Raw genomic sequence first — 16,324 nt, 5'->3', positions numbered from 1 at the left:
ACTTGGTTGAGAATGTTTGTAGAATAGCTTTCTAGAGATGGAAACCTCCATCAAATTGTATATGCACTTAAAATCTGAAAGATGGGGCATCTGGGTGGCTCGCTAGGTTAAGCGTCTGACTCTTAATTTCAGATAACATCTCTTATTTTAATTAATATTTAAAGTGTTTTCATATACAAAGAAATTAGCACTTTGTCCTTGGTTGCATATATTTTCTCCAGACTGTTCACTTGGTTTATAGCATTTTTTCTGGTACAAAAGTTTTCATTTTTATGGTGTCAGGTTTACCAACCTTTTTATCTTTACACTCTTTTTATCTTTATGGTACTAGGTTTGCATTGTATACTCCAGGCTTCATACATGGATTGGAAAGGAATTCTGTGCACAAAGCTTTTTATGAGTGTGTGTATGTGTGTTTGTTCTTCTGGTACTTTTATTATTTTATTTTTTAAGACTTAAATCGTTGATCTTCTGGGATTTATGTCTTAGTGTAAGGAGTGAGTTGGAATCCAGCTTATGTTTTTCATGCTTGTTGTTTTAGTATCATCTATTGCCCATTGGTATGAAATATTAACTTTATCATATACGAAACTCCTACCATATTTATGAATGATTTTGGTTTCTCTATTCTTTATTCTTGAGTTCTGTATTCCATCTCAAACACCAAGCTGCTTTAATTACTATAACGTGCTTTCATACCTGGTAGGTCTCATTTTTATTCATTATTGATAATATGTGTGTATATGGAAGGAAGGTGTGGGGACTTGGTGGAATTGAGCAGAATTTTGTAGTTCACTAAAGCTATAAATCCTGGAACCTCATTTTTTTTAAATACTGCTGTTGTCCCTAAACATCTTTTGTGTAGCACATTTCAGGCGTTGTTGTGTTTCTCCATTTTTTTTTCTTACAACATTATATGTGGATTATGCCTTTTAGACAAAATGAGTCTGAGATATTGAGACTGATATCAACTGCAAAACCTAGATCTCTGCTCTTAGACACAGATTTAAAAGGATAGTGCAAGCGAAGCTATATTTTAGCATTCGTCAGAGTATCAAGATTTTTCCTGTAGAGGAAACACTTAGGAATACCTGTATAAGAATTATATTAAGGATATAAGAATGGCATCGATATTGTATGTTTTTCATATTGAGTGACAGTGGCACTATGGTTTCACAGGACATTATGTGAACAATGAGCCAGCTGTATCCATGATATCAAGAGTCCCAAGGAAGCTTAATAATGAATGAACTTGTTCAAGTGGCCCTCAAATACATTCAGGTTTCTTGTTGATGTTTGCTGAAATCTTAATTTTCTTTTGTTGTTGTTGTTTTTTAAAATTATTTTATTTGAGTATAGTTGACACACATTAGTTTTAGGTGTACAACATAGTGATACAATTTCCCTATACATTTTGCTATACTTACCGCAAGTATAGTTACCATCTGTCACCATTCAACACTATTATAATATTATCGACTATATTCCTTATGTTGTGCCTTTTATTCCCGTGACTTATTTATTCCATAACTGGAACCCTATATCTCCCACTCCTTTTCACCCATTTTGCACATCTTTCCACCTCCTTTCCCTCTGGCAACCCTCAGTTTGTTCCCTGTATTTGTAGATCTGATTCTGCTTTTTGTCTGCTTATTCATTTGTTTTGGTGTTTAGGTTCCACATGTGAGTGAAATCATATGGTATTTGTTTTATTTTACTTAATGCCTTCTAGGTCCATCTATATTGTTGCAAAGGGGAAGATCTCATCCATTTTTGTTGCTGTGTAATATTCCATTATACAGATAGATGATAGATCGATAGATCAATCGATTGATAGAGAGGTAGAGAGATAGATAATAGATAGATAACAGATACACACATCACATCATCCTTATCCATTTATCTATCAGTGGACAACTAAGTTGCTTCCCTGTTTTGGCTAGTGTAAATAATGCTGCTATAAATATAGGGGTACATGTATGTATCTTTTCCATTTAGTGTTTTTGTTTTCTTTGGGTAAATACCCAGTAGTGGAATTATTGGATCATATGGTATTTCTATTTCTAATTTTTTGAGGAAACTCCAAATTGTCCTCCACACCGGCTGTACCAATTTGCCTTCTAGCCAACAGTGTACAAGAGTTCCTTTTTCTTCACATTCTCACCAACACTTGTTATTTCCTGTCTTTTTTATTTTAAAAAGGTGTGACACCTGACAGGTGTGAGGTGATATCTCATTGTTGTTTTGGTTTGCATTTCCCTGATGATGAGAGAAGTTGAGCATCTTTTCATGTGTCTTTTGGCTCTCTGTATGTCTTCTTTGCAGAAATGTCTATTTAGTTCTCTGCCCATTTTTAAACCATATTGTTTGTTTTTTGGTGTTGAGTTATATAAATTCTTTATATTTTGGATACTAACCCCTTATCAGATATATCATTTGCAAATAACTTCTTCCATTCAGTAGGTTGCCTTTTTGTCTTATTGATGGTTTTCTTTGCTGCAGAAGCTTTTTATTTTGATGTAGTCCTAATAGTTTGTATTTGCTTTTGTTTCCCTTAAGTCTTGACAATTTTCAAGGCCAGATTTGAAGTAGCTTTTTCCAGAAACATTCTCTGATTCTTTGGTTAGATATGTTCTTTTCCTCTTCTGTTTTCTTACCACCTAGCCTCTCATGTTATATATCTTTGTCTCTTTTGCCCTCTATTCTAGCATGTGTTTCCTTTCTTTGATTATAAGTAGCTTGAGCTCAGATCTACTTGAAGTCTTGTTTATAATACTCCCTCATTAAGTACTTTTATGATTTGATGGAATTTTAAAAGTTGTAAATGTTTGGGATTTTTTAAACAGTATTATAGGGGCACCTGGGTGGCTCAATTGGTTAAGCATCCGACTTCAGCTCAAGTCATGATCTCACTGTTTATGGGTTCGAGCCCTGCTTTGGGCTCTGTGCTGACAGCTCAGAGCCTGGAGCCTGCTTCAGATTCTGTGTCTCCCTCTCTCTCTTCCCCTACCCAACTCATGCTCTGTCTCTCTGTCTCTTTCTGAGAAATAAACATTTAATTCAAAGAAATATAACATTTTTAAAATCCTGAGTCTATTTCTCTATTTGAAAGTGAAGGGCAAGATAAAAGGCTCTGTCAGTGCTGACAAGGGTTTGGTAGTAAGAGATGAAGAATGTATATATGTCATATTTATTGAATATAATTTACAGTCAATAAAATGCTACATTTTAAATGTTCTAATGGGTTCTGATAAATTCATACATTCCTATAATCACACCTACATTCAATATACAGAACACTTTCTATCACCCTGCAATGGTCTCTTCTGCTCTTCCTATTGTGATCTACTTTTTGTCATTACAGATTCAATTTGCTTTTTCCAGAGTTTCACATAAATATAGTCACACAGTATGCTTCTTGCATTCAGCATAATGCTGTTGAGACTCATCCATGTTGCTGAATGTATTAGTATACCATTCCTTTTTATTGCTGAGTAGCACTGTGTTCGTCTCCTGTTAATGAACATTTGAATTGTTTCCAGTTTGAAACTATCATGAATAAACCTGCTGTAGACACTTGCATACAAACCTTTATGTAGATATATGCTTGTTTGTTTTTGTTTTCCTTCCTTACATTCTATCTGCCTATTTTATTTTCCACAGCTTCAGACAGCCATGCTTTGAAATGGGCAGATATGAATAAAATTAGTAATAAATGTGGTGGCAGTGCTTGTGGGCCTGCCTGCCTTTCCTGTTTCTATTATGGAGACACTGAGAGCAGTCATATTGAAGAAAAAAATTCTACTTCTGTTTCAGTTAGGATTTAATCCTTTCAACTAACCAAGCAGACAGTAGTTCCATTGAGAGAACAAAATAAATTGGAAGGGATGTAAGAGCTTGGATGTATAAGCAAGTAATTATCTGACTCAATCAGAGGGAGGGCCAACCTTAATGGGGTATTGCTTGCTAAATTAAACTGCAGGGAATCAAACATGTAAATCTAACTTGAGATGTAACCAACTTTCTAAGCCACAGAAAGTTCAGGCTGAGTTAGTGTTCCTTGTTCTCTCTTGCCATAGAACTCTTAGAAGAGCCTCTGGACAGATGGTATTAATATGGAACCGTCAGTCAATCCTCTGGTTGATTCTTTTTCATACCACAAGTGATTTGATGATGATTTGGAATATCAACAGTCAATGAATTCACACAGATGCTACATCTCAGTGGTTGAGAGAATATTTGAGCTAATCCTAGCCCAGCTTCTAACTTATGTTTTAATACCAGGAAAGGCACTGAATGCATGAAGCTCTCTTTGAGAGGAGGAAGGTAGAACTGAACATTTTAGCTGCTATGGCAACAGGTACCATTTACATCTTACGGTTTTGTTCTTGGGGAAAATCTACTCAGTAGCAGAAATGGGGACAGGATAGGAGGGGGAAATGGAACATGTGGTTCCAAGACCTTCTGGCCCAACCTCTGTGCAGAGGATTTAATAGCAATAAAGCCAGAATTCCCAGTGCAGGGAATTTCCATTCCCACCACTAATTATATCTGCATACTGAGATACAGCTGAGAAAATCTGAGGTATTCTAAACCACAGTGTCCTTATTCAATTTTCCCCTGATAGATAAAACATAGAAACTTATATTAAATATAAACACCAGGTATTTTACTCTCCTCCCAGTAGCAACATATTGAACTGTAAGAGATAATACCAGTCTTAATATACTTATCAATTTAAAAAACCTAGGCTTTGAGAGATGTGCTGTAATTCTTTGGTAATTATGTAACAATATAACTAGTTACATAAGAATTATTTTTTTCCCTTTATTTCCAAAGATTGTGTTTACAAAAATGAATGCTTTCTTACGTTGTCTTTCTCATGCCTTCCCTCCTTCACGTCTTTCCGCTGTATTCAAGTATGGTTTAATTTTAGGTCCAAAACTTCTTTCAGGTTTTGGGATAACTCTGATCTAATGCACATCATTTCACGTTCTTTAGATAAGAAACCTAGAAGTCTTGACTGTTGATAATTGTCTTCTAGTCCACCTCGCTGAGTCAGAACCCAGAAAGACTGAGGAGGCTAGAGATTGGATGTGCATGTAAGGTAGCAGAGAGCTACTGCTATGAATTTCAGGTGGCCTCAAAGAACTTCAAGTTAGATCCACTATCCTATGAAGTGGAAAACATGACAAATATTGGGAACACACTTTAGAATTTGGGTTGGTGTCAGTAAGATTTCTTATGGACACAGAAACTGTACAAAACATATACAAAAAAATTGATCCTGACTCTATTCATTGATGCATTCTTTCCTTCATTTATTCTCTTATTTAAGCATACATTTATTAACTTCTATGTTGTCTGCAGATATAATGATGAGCCATGTAAAAAAGGTGCCTGCTCCCAAAGAGTTGATGGTTTGATTATGAAAGAGGCATTAACCAAGTGAATAGCACATAGTTTTGTTTTATTGAAATCCTATGAAAGAAAATCTCAGAGAGATCTAAGAGTAGTATAAACCTAAAAAGTGACAAGTGACATTGAGATGGCATCTAAAGGGTGAATGGCCATGTGTCTTATTGAAACTTCCACATTCATATTAAAATTTTTATAAAAACTAGTCCAGTCTCTGCACACAGGTTGTAAAAAAAAAATAAACAATGATTCAATGGGGAAGAGACTAAAGAAAGATGACAGTACCTGACTTTTCACATAGCAATTTTATTAAGAGGGGATTCCAGCAGTTCTTAGAACCCTTAAGAAAGTACTCAAAGCTTAAAACTTTACACTGAATATAAGAAAGCCATTTGTATCATCTGAATAAGAAATCATTGAATAGGGATTTGGAAGTCTTGAAGATAAAGGATGAACGTTTGTCCTGTGCTGGGCTGTAAATCTGTTGATGGGATGATTAAGTCGTCAACAGGCTTCTTCCCAGGCTCCTCTTTGGTTCTTAAGTGAGCCTAGCATCTGTGATGTGTTACAGTCTAAAGGTCTGAGTGAAATGGAAAGACATCCAAACTTTAATGCTCAGAACACAGTTTCATACAAAAAACTGGAAGCCTTTTTCCTCTACTACAGACAAAAAGCAGGAACTCATCAGAAAAATGAGTAAGCACTATTAAGGACAAATTGTTTTTTGGAAATAAATATAGGATGACTATCACATGACTTGATGTGAAAGGTCTGAGATCAGGCCTGGTCTGTGAAATGTCTTTCTGATGCCACACAATGTGAAATCTCAGCAGAGACAAATGGACTCAGAAGAGGACACATGCTAAGAAACAACATTTGTCACATATTATCTGATTCATAATCTCACACTGACCATCTTTGGACTTATTTTGGGTAAGTGTCAAACACTTCCTATAAGATGAATCTACCTGGGGGCCAACATTCACATTAGGTGGGATTTAATATCATCATCACCAATGTCCCCTTACCCCAACACTTTGAAATGCTATGTGGTTGGTATCTAACACACTGTGTCGTATTCTTGTGTGGTGATATTGAAACGAACTTAAAACACAACAGAAACAACACAACAGAAAGCCTCAGTCCCTGAAGGATGCATATATTTTAAACATTGTAATAGTGGTCTCAAGTGATGTTGGATTTTGCCAAGGTACAGAAAGAACTAGTTAGGCAAGAAAAATAGTTTATTCTCTTCTATTTATGTAGGAAAGGCTATGGAGGAGATAATAGAAAAGAGGGTGACAGGTAAAGAGAATTAGGAGTTGCTGAGCACTACATTGTGGCACTCTGCTGATGTTTTGTATCTAGCATCTTATTTAATTATTTAAACACACATGATTATCCCCGCCCCCCACCCTCACTTCACCAATCCCCCAGAAACTGTTAGGAAACTGAGGACCAGAGATATTATGCAACTTTCTCAAAAGCCACACATCTAGAGGGGTACCTGGGATGGCTCAGTTGGTTAAGTGTCCAACTTCAGCTCAGGTCATGATTTCGCAGTTCATGAGTTTGAGCCCCGTGTCAGGCTCTATGCTGACAGCTTGGAGCCTGGAGCCTGGAGCCTGCTTCAGATTCTGTGTCTCCCCCTCTCTCTGCCCCTCCCCTGCTCACACTCTGTCTCTCTCTCAAAAATAAGTAAAAACATTTAAAAAATTAAAAAAACAGGCCACACATCTAGAAAATGGTAGAACTAGAATTAGAACCCAGGAATGTCAGACTTCAAGATCCGTGCTTTTCCAGAGCCTTTCAAGGAAGCAAGAGAGAATGTTTGGGGAAGATATTAAGATTCTGTATTCTAAGATTCGAAGACTCTGGGGAGAGATCAGAATGAACTTTTGAAAGCACAAAGCTGGGGGAGGAACGATATGACCCAGGAAGTCATGAGGCTGGTATTAAGTACAAGATGTTAGTGTAGAAATAGATAGAACTAGGAGCTATGAGCACTATTCAATGTACGCATCTTGCAATTTATTTTATATTACCACAAACAATCCAGAAGGAATGGTATTGAGAAGCTGAATGATCCAAGAGTTGAGCCAGAGAGACGGGATTCTGTTCTGGGCTCTTCCACTCACATGTGGAAGATTTCTTTATAAATAAACAGGAGCTAATAATACTGCAGTTATTGGGGTAAGTTTGAGATCAAAGCTAGTAACAATCAGCATAAGATGGACAGTAGAACCATCTGCATGACACTTGGAAATCATGTAAGCCAATCAGTGTGGTCAAAGGTTTGTGAATTCAGAGAGATAACTACAGAAAGCAGAAACCTAATTAACTGTATTATTTACTGGCAGTCCGGGTGTAGGGCTGTGTAGAAGAAAGGACAAAAATTATAAGTGCTTTCTTGTCCTGTCCAAAGAAGAGAACACTTTTTTTTTCAATATATGAAATTTATTGTCAAATTGGTTTCCATACAACACCCAGTGCTCATCCTAAAAGGTGCCCTCCTCAATACCCATCACCCACCCTCCCCTCCCTCCCACCCCCCATCAACCCTCAGTTTGTTCTCAGTTTTTAAGAGTCTCTTATGCTTTGGTTAAGAGAACACTTTTTTAGTCATTAGACTAAAAGCTGTTCAACTTTGGGTGAAAGAGCTTTTAAGGCCAGTGGATTCTTTTTTACCTTATGTCGTGCTCATCAACCCCCATGACCATGAAATGTTTGGCAGGGGGCGAGGGGTGTTTGTAGCTACTTTTATACTGAGAAGGGGTGTTAGGATGTCTGCTCAATTTAAGGGCATACTCCCCAATTCTTATTGTATCAGTTATCTGTTGCTGGATAGCAAATTATCCCCAAACTTATTGCATAAAACAATACATGCTTACTATATCACAGGGCAGGTCAGGAATCTGAGCACAGTTTTGCTGGGTCCTCTCTGCAGGGTCTCTTATAAGGCTGCAATAGAAATATAGGCAGAAGCAGCAAGGATCAATTTGGGGTTCAACTGAGGCAGGATCAGCTCCAAGCTCACTCTGTGGTTGTTGGTGAGATTCAGTTCTCTGTGGGCTGTTGGGCTGAAGGCCTCAGTTCCTTGCTGGGTGTTGGCCAGTGACTACCCTCAGTTCCTAGCCTTGAGGTGCTTTCCTAATTAAGTGAGAAGAACCTGAGAGAGAAAATAGCAGCAAGAGAGAAGTCACAGCCTTTTTTTTTTTAACCTAATAATGGAAGGGATAGCATATCATTTTTACAATGTTCTGTTTATTAGAAGAAAGTCACTAGATCCAGACCACACTTGTGGGGAGGGGATCCCACAAGGGCATGAACCTCAGGAGGGAGGGAGTCCTGGGAGCAAAGTCGGAAGCTGCCTACCACACTTAGCTATTGACAAACTGCTGTAGGAAAGCTAGGACTCCATCGTGACTGCTGAAAACTAGTGTAGATGACTTCTGAGGAAAAATCTGAAGTCCCCTGTCAAACTTCCTTTCTGTAAATGAAAAATTTAGCCACCTATTTTTCAGTAAATAAATCACAGCAAGTGAATCATCTCTTCTGATATCAGTTAGGGCCAAAGGAAAGCAACCACCCTGTAGCCTTGCTCTTCCTGTAGCCTCAGGCATGGCCCTTCTCTTTGAGCAGCCTACTTGTGAACAGGCCAAGTGAATAATGTAAACTGAGGTCCCTTGACGCGTGGTTTCCAAAGTATATTTACACTCCATGTGGGTCAACAACCTTGATATTTGGCAGAAGTCTCTGAGCAGATGATGGAAATATTTTACCTCACATTTAGGCCAACTCTCTTATGTTGATATTTCAATTTAAGAGTATAGGGATGAAGTGAGGGAAGAAAGGCAACAGTGAAAGGATGGGAGGAAAGGAAGGAAAAAGGAACAGAGACGTTTTTTATTAAGTCTCAAGCTTTATAAATAGTAAGGGCTTGGTTCTAAAGGAAAGCTCTAGTCGCAAACATAAGGACTTTGGGACCTCAGTAAAAAAAAATTCATGCTTAACCCAGAATAGTTCAAGTGAGACAAGAGTTGCATTTAACTTGTACCTGCTTCAGTGAGAGACTAAGGAAAGAAAGACTAAGAAAGGTCTCTGCTTGTCTTGAATGTTTGTGTGTGAATGCCTCACGGTTTTGGTTTGGGTAAAGGAATAAAAATCTTTTGTGTGTATTTCTGTTCTTTTTACCACCAGCAGCATCTGAGCTATTGATTGGGGGCAATTTGAAGATCTTAAGCCTAAGAAAAGAGGCCATTTCCTTTGACTTCCATTTCTTGGAAAATAAAGATGGTAATGCTAAGTACTTAGGCTATTGATTTTCTGGATAATTGATACTCTAAGGTATACAGTTCTCACAAGGTGCCTCAAAGAGGGCTACATTAAGTTAATAATGATTAAGAAGATTGTACAGAATGTGCTGAACAGAGATTCTACCCATCTCCAGGTTCCAGTTTGGAGCACAGATGCTGCACCCTCTCAAATCCTGTTTACAGCTCACTTTTGCTGCATAGTTGGGAGATCTGGAAGGACAAGAATAGACCTTTTGGAGCAGCTTGTTTAAATGTCATTTCAGTTATTTGCTTTGAGTTCTAAACATGTCATGTGAAGCCTTATAATGACCAATCTTTTATTCGTTCCCATGCAAATAATGGTCAGTGTTGAGATTATATGGCTTTTCAGTCACAGTTTTGCACCGGCCATCTTATGTTAGGCTCTGTCCTGGCTGCTGTGTGGGGAATGTGTATGTACTGAAAGACTGGCTGTCTTGGAACGCCTTCTAACCTGCAGGTAATAGACAAGCATAAAACTGGAGTATGAAGTAGAGCTAAGAACAGGATTCTGGAACCAATATAATTAGGTTTAAATCCTAGCTCATCCACTTATTAGGAGCGTGGCTTTGTGTGTGTTATTTAACTTCTCGTTTCCTCAATTATGAAATGAAGATAACAGCAGTAACGGCCTGATAGGATTATTGTTAGGACAAAATGAATTGATATACTATCAGACTCTGAGTATAGGTCCTGTTACCTGGTAAGTTTCTGCTAAATATTAGCTACTTTCATTTCTTTCGGTTTAGACTGCTTGTTCAGCCTTGCCTCAATATCCTCATCAATAAAATAAGCCTAATATTATAAGCTCTGACAATATAACAGGTTAACAAGGAGACTCAAATAAAAGTAGGTACACTTTTAAGGGAAGACAGAAATGTGTATGTTTATTAATAAGATTTGTTTTCCAAGTTCAAGTTCAGGACATGGTTAAGTATGTGTTTCTAAATGTCTAGGAAGGTCCGAGGGAGATCTAACAGCACTGTGAAGTTCTGCCAAGTGTGGTCTTTGAAATCTGAAAGGAAATCTGTACTTCTTTGTGATGAAAATTGCATAGTTTCTCGGTCTCTGCTTTCTTATTTGTGATAAATGGATAAGAAAGGATATACTATGGACTTGTTGGGAATATCAAAAGACAGCACATATTTAAGGTACCCAGCATATAGCAGGCAGTCAATAAAAGTCATCCTATGTTGATATGAAAAGAAGAGGGGAAGGTGAAACATGCAAGGAGGAACATGGAAGAAGGGTACTGAACCCTAACATGGACATTCGTTTATACAAACCCCAGTAATCCAACTCAAATCTCCCAGAGCAATGGACATCCTGGGTGCATGTAGGGGGCATACTCCCCAGTTCTGCTACTTTTCATTTCTACTCACTTTACATCTACCTACTGTATCTTGCTGCAGCCCCAGAATGTGGTTGAACACCAGAGTCAGCTTAAGTAAACGGCCAGAATCAGTCCTAGTGTCGGACAGAAGAGGGGATGCAATTCTCTCTGGTGGTTCTATAAGCTGAGTTTCTTTAGCTTATAGAAACATGAGCTTATAGGACATGAACTAATTGGATATTTACTATCCAAGCTGTTTCTCACTCTTGACTAGACTGTTCCCTTCCATGCCTCTATGAAGTATCATTTTCAATTTTGGTCACATCTGAGTAAAGTCCAAATGACCCATGGAATTTTTTTCTTAGCCTTACTTTTCTCCCTTTTCCTCATGATTGGAGGATCTTAAATTAGAAAATGTTTTAGAAGGTGCCTAGTCCAATTCAATTCACCCTTTACACCTTGCTTCCACACTGGGCTTGACCAGTGGTCATCTATTAACTCTTTGACCACTTTACCATATCCTTCAAAATGCCAATTGCTCTGCCATGGGCCTAACTCTCAAAAAAAGGGAATGTATCTCCATCCATGGTCACCTCTTATCATTAGGTTTCTGTGCTCATGAGTTATACTATAATCCTTTGAAACTTCATGAAGCAAGGAGGAGGAGGAAGAAAGAAGGATGCTCTGACCCAAGACAGATTGTTTTTCTATTTTTAAGAGTTGTGAGTGATTATGAACATCAATGGTAATTGAAAGGAAACAATAAATTAATAGCCAGAAGCATATTGATAGGTTAAGAGATTAATTCATTTAGTGGAAAGGTTAATTAATTGGATGTGTATGTGATAAAGACATCTGAAGGTGATATGTTAATTGACAGTCATATCACTGGTGGGGAGGAGAAGAGAGAAAAGTGTGTTATCAGAGAATATCACCTCGGTGTTTCTGATTGCACTCTCTCTGACTCTGTACTAATGAGGGTGAGAGAGTGAGATGTGGTTTCCTGAGGGTCTTTGAGGAGAGGAAGCAAGGACATTCGTGCTGCTCAGCAGATGCTCTCTCACTCTATACTGCAGCCATATTCTTCCCTTTCCCTGCTCTCTATGAAAATCTGCAGCAAAAAGTAAAGATATTCTAGAGTCCTTCCAGTACAGACATTAAAATAGATATATTGCACTTGTCATTAATTGTAGAAGAGAGACTTGGTCTCCATTAAAGGAATTTTAGGCAACAAAAGAAGTGTGTGGAGGCAGGAGTCAGTTTACAATATTCTTACACAGAAGACAAACCTTGTTAAGAAGATCATGTGCTAAAGATTTTGTTTTAGGAAAAAAAAGTAATAAATCAGTTGTGTCAGTGAAAAACATGGTTTTACTGTAAAGAGTAATTCTGATGATGTTTTTTAAATAAAAACACTCCTTTAAAAATATTATCAAAAAGTATCTTGATATATGTTATTCCATTTACTTCATATGGAATGGTATTTTGTAAATAGCATTATTTTGTGTCAGATTATTGCCTTTCACCTTGAAATCCACCTGTTATTGCCCTGCTTCATTGCCATTACAGATGCTGGACTGCATCTTGTAAATATTTCCCCTTTGCCAGTGAGGGTGTTGGGGAGACACTGTGGAAGAGAGGGCTTCTGGTTTCTGTGTGCTGCTTCTTGGTTGGCTCCTGTGATACACGAACACCCATAGTGTGCTGGACACTCAGCAAAGCTCACTGTCAGCTTGCCAGTTCTGGCACCAGCCTTGGTCCTCCTGTACCCAGCAGGGTTTCCTGTTTGCCCTGCATGTACTTCCTTGCCCCCTAGCCTGAGTCCAGCGACTATGGACATTTCTGATCTAGGCAATCAGGTAAACCTTGCGGCCATTCAGTGGGTGATGTCTACAACTCCAACAAAGTCTAGATTCTAGCTTTGGGGACCTCTTTTCCAAATTTGTTCCTCGTGGGAACTCTCCTTCTACCATAGGATATTCTTTAGCATTCTCTTTCATCTCTTCTTAGGAGGTAATCCTCCATCAACCATAATTCCTTATAGGAAGTATTTTCTCTTGTAATTACTGTGAGGTTTCTGTCTTTGAACTGGACCTGATACATACTTCAGGTAGGAAATGCTCTGCACATCTTCACTGAGCACACACCATTCCACTCCTTGTGTAAGGCGTTCTACTGCAACCATCTGTGACTCTGCTAAAGGCTCTGTCTTTGCTTTTGCTTGGGGCAAACCAGGCATACTGAAGAGTTAACATCTCTGGGAGCAGCCCTTGGCCATTGACAGATGGGAGCTGGGGAATGAATACGCCAACTTCTTCCTCCTCAAGTGGAGCAACTCACAGTCAGGTTCTATCCCAGAGCAACTTAGGGCTTTTGAGCCTCAGTTGCTCACAGTGATTATCTGCTCAATAACACATTTTTATGGGCTTCTGTCCCCTCCTTGTCTCATTTCCCCATCCCCCCCCCCCCCAGTGTTTCCTGAAGTCATCCCTCAAACTATTTCACTACAACTTTTATCTCAGGATATGCTTCTAGGAGAACTCAAATGGATACATCCCATTTCAGAGATGAGGGAATGAGTAGGAGAATGTAATTGTCTAAAGTCAAATAGTTGAGTAGAGGAATTAAAAACTCATTTCATCTCAGCCCAAATCTTATTTATATTTACTTCAGCAAGTATCTCTATAAAGATAATTTTAACCACATATTCGATAAATTCAGACCTATTAATCTAGTATAAATACATAAATGTATGCAAAGCAGCCTAAAATTGCTCTTATGGCTTATTTACACAGCTGGTTGTATTGAAATACAAAGCCCTGATTTCTAAACACAACTACTATCTGTAATTAAAACTAGGAAAAACATAAGACTGGTTTTTCTCAGGATACATTGTCTGTACTCTTGGGGGAAAAGCTTCTCTCTCAGACCATGGTTCACTAATCTTATAATTTTGACTTGATGTTGTCACCAAAACTATTCTTTGACCAAGGTAGGCTTGTAAAATTGAGATGCACCAGTGCTATCATAGGAATAACATTTTTCACATGGTTATCATTTGCTAAACTGTAGAAATAGAAAAGATGGCAATGTAAGGAGCCTATTCTAATTAGAAAGTGACATGTTCACAGTCAGAGAAAGACAAATTATCATATGACTTCACTCATATGAGGACTTTAAGATATAAAACAGATGAACATAAGGGAAGGGAAGCAAAAATAATATAAAAACAGGGAGAGGGACAAAACGGAAGAGACTCTTAAATATGGAGAACAACCAGAGGGTTACTGGAGGGGTTGTGGGAGAGGGGATGGGCTAAATGGGTAAGGGGCATTAAGGAATCGACTCCTGAAATCACTGTTGCACTATATGCTAACTTGGATGTAAATTAAAAAATAAATTAAAATTTAAAAATTATAATTATATATAAAAAAGTGACATGTTCACCTGTTAGTTTGGTTTTAAAATATAGGGGGATATTTGAAATAGATAGAAAATGAGTCCCCTAGAAGAAGGTTGATGTTGATACACATTTTATCAGATATCTAGTACATAACAACAACAACAACAATAATAATAATAATATAATAATAAACTATTATATTCAAACTCCTTCCTGCTTACAACCTACTTCAGCCCATGCTGGTTCCTTTGCTGCCTAGACTAGAGCAGGAATCTCAAGCTTTAGCAGGCTTTAGGATCATCACAGGTTATGGGGACCCACGCCCAGAGTTTCTGACTCTGTAGGTCTGGGGTGGGGCCTGAGAATTGACATTCCTAACTAGTTCCTGGTGATGCTGATGCTCCTGGTCAGGGGACCACATTTTGAGAACCACTGTTCTAGAGAAGTGTTTTTTCAACGCTGGGTGCACACTGGCATTATCTGGGGAGTTTTAACCATTACTGGCCTGTGGGTCCCACTGAAACTAAATCAGAATCTTTGAGGTCAGGGCCAGGAATCCGGTTTATAAAAGCTGCCCTGGTGATTCTAACGGGTAGTTGAGTCAAGAACCAATGTTTATCCAAGTGTTTCTAAAAAAGTGTAATGTGTGCACCTGAGGATCTTGATAAAATGCAGAGTCTAATTCGGTAGCTCTGGGAGGGGCTCTCAGATTTTGCATTTTTAACAAGCTCCCAGATGAAGCTGTTGCTGCTGCTCCAGGACCCATACTTCGAGAAAAAAGAGTTAGAAATGTTGTCTCCTTTATCCCCCTTCTGTGGATGTGGTTTTTCTGCAAGTCAACCACATGTCTACTAAATGATTCAGGTCTGGGCACACATAGTTTTGGGTACTAGAAGCTGGAGATACCAATTTGATTTTGCTCTACAGGTCCCCTGACTAGAGCATGGACTCTCATGACTCATTTTGGGCAATGGGTTACCATGGCAACTTACAGAAACCTGCGCTTCAACCTGGGGGCTCCTGAACATCACTGCCAATCCCAGCAAGGGACCCCGAAGACACTGGAGAGTGTTAGCTGTGTAGCTGCAGCCGCTCAGAGAGCTCTGTGTTCCTTGAGAGATGCGGCTGACTTTGAGGCTCTTTCTCAGTAGCAGTTAACACTGACCCCTGTGCTGAGTTCAGAAATAATTCTCCCGCAGGACAAATAAACCACAGTGAAGAATGAACTGCCAGCTGGAGTTCAGGAGCCTTAGAACTGGTGAATTTACCACTGAAAGCAAGAGTACCAAAGGGATAGAGTGCTCTTTACCCCACAGGAAATTTTTAAATAAGAATGGTCCCTTCAGGTTAGTATATTGGTTTCTTACAAAAACAAATAGCATGCACACACTTTTAAGTTCACTTCCTCCCATTTTATTCTCTGTTGTCCTCAAATATCACATATGTACGTTCTATTTTTATCAAGCCAACTGCAAAAACAAAGACCCAAAAATGACCCAAAACAGAGCCTTAAATTCAGTATTAATTTCCACCCCATTCCCAGCTTCTTATCTCCACAGGGGGGAAAGCCTAAGGCAGAAGGAAATAGTCTGAGGAGGCATAGTTTTGCCCATAGGAGACATCTTGCCCACCCAGCTGTTTTTTCCTAGAATCTAGTTTATTTCATTCCCTTGAACCACAGGTGCGGATGTGCTGGTCTCTGCCTCACTGGGCTGTCCTCATGTCTTTTGTGAGCTCTTTATTCAGGGCTCTGTTGAATTTCACAAGCCAAGGAACAGGTTCTTTCAGGACACAAGCTGCAGGGACTGACATTTAGCTTATTCCCTCTGGTGGGAC

The sequence above is a fragment of the Acinonyx jubatus genome, chromosome C2 (assembly GCF_027475565.1).
Source record: "Acinonyx jubatus isolate Ajub_Pintada_27869175 chromosome C2, VMU_Ajub_asm_v1.0, whole genome shotgun sequence".
NCBI lineage: Eukaryota > Metazoa > Chordata > Mammalia > Carnivora > Felidae > Acinonyx > Acinonyx jubatus.
The sequence above is the reverse complement of the archived record's forward strand: the minus strand, read 5'-3'. Positions refer to the sequence as shown.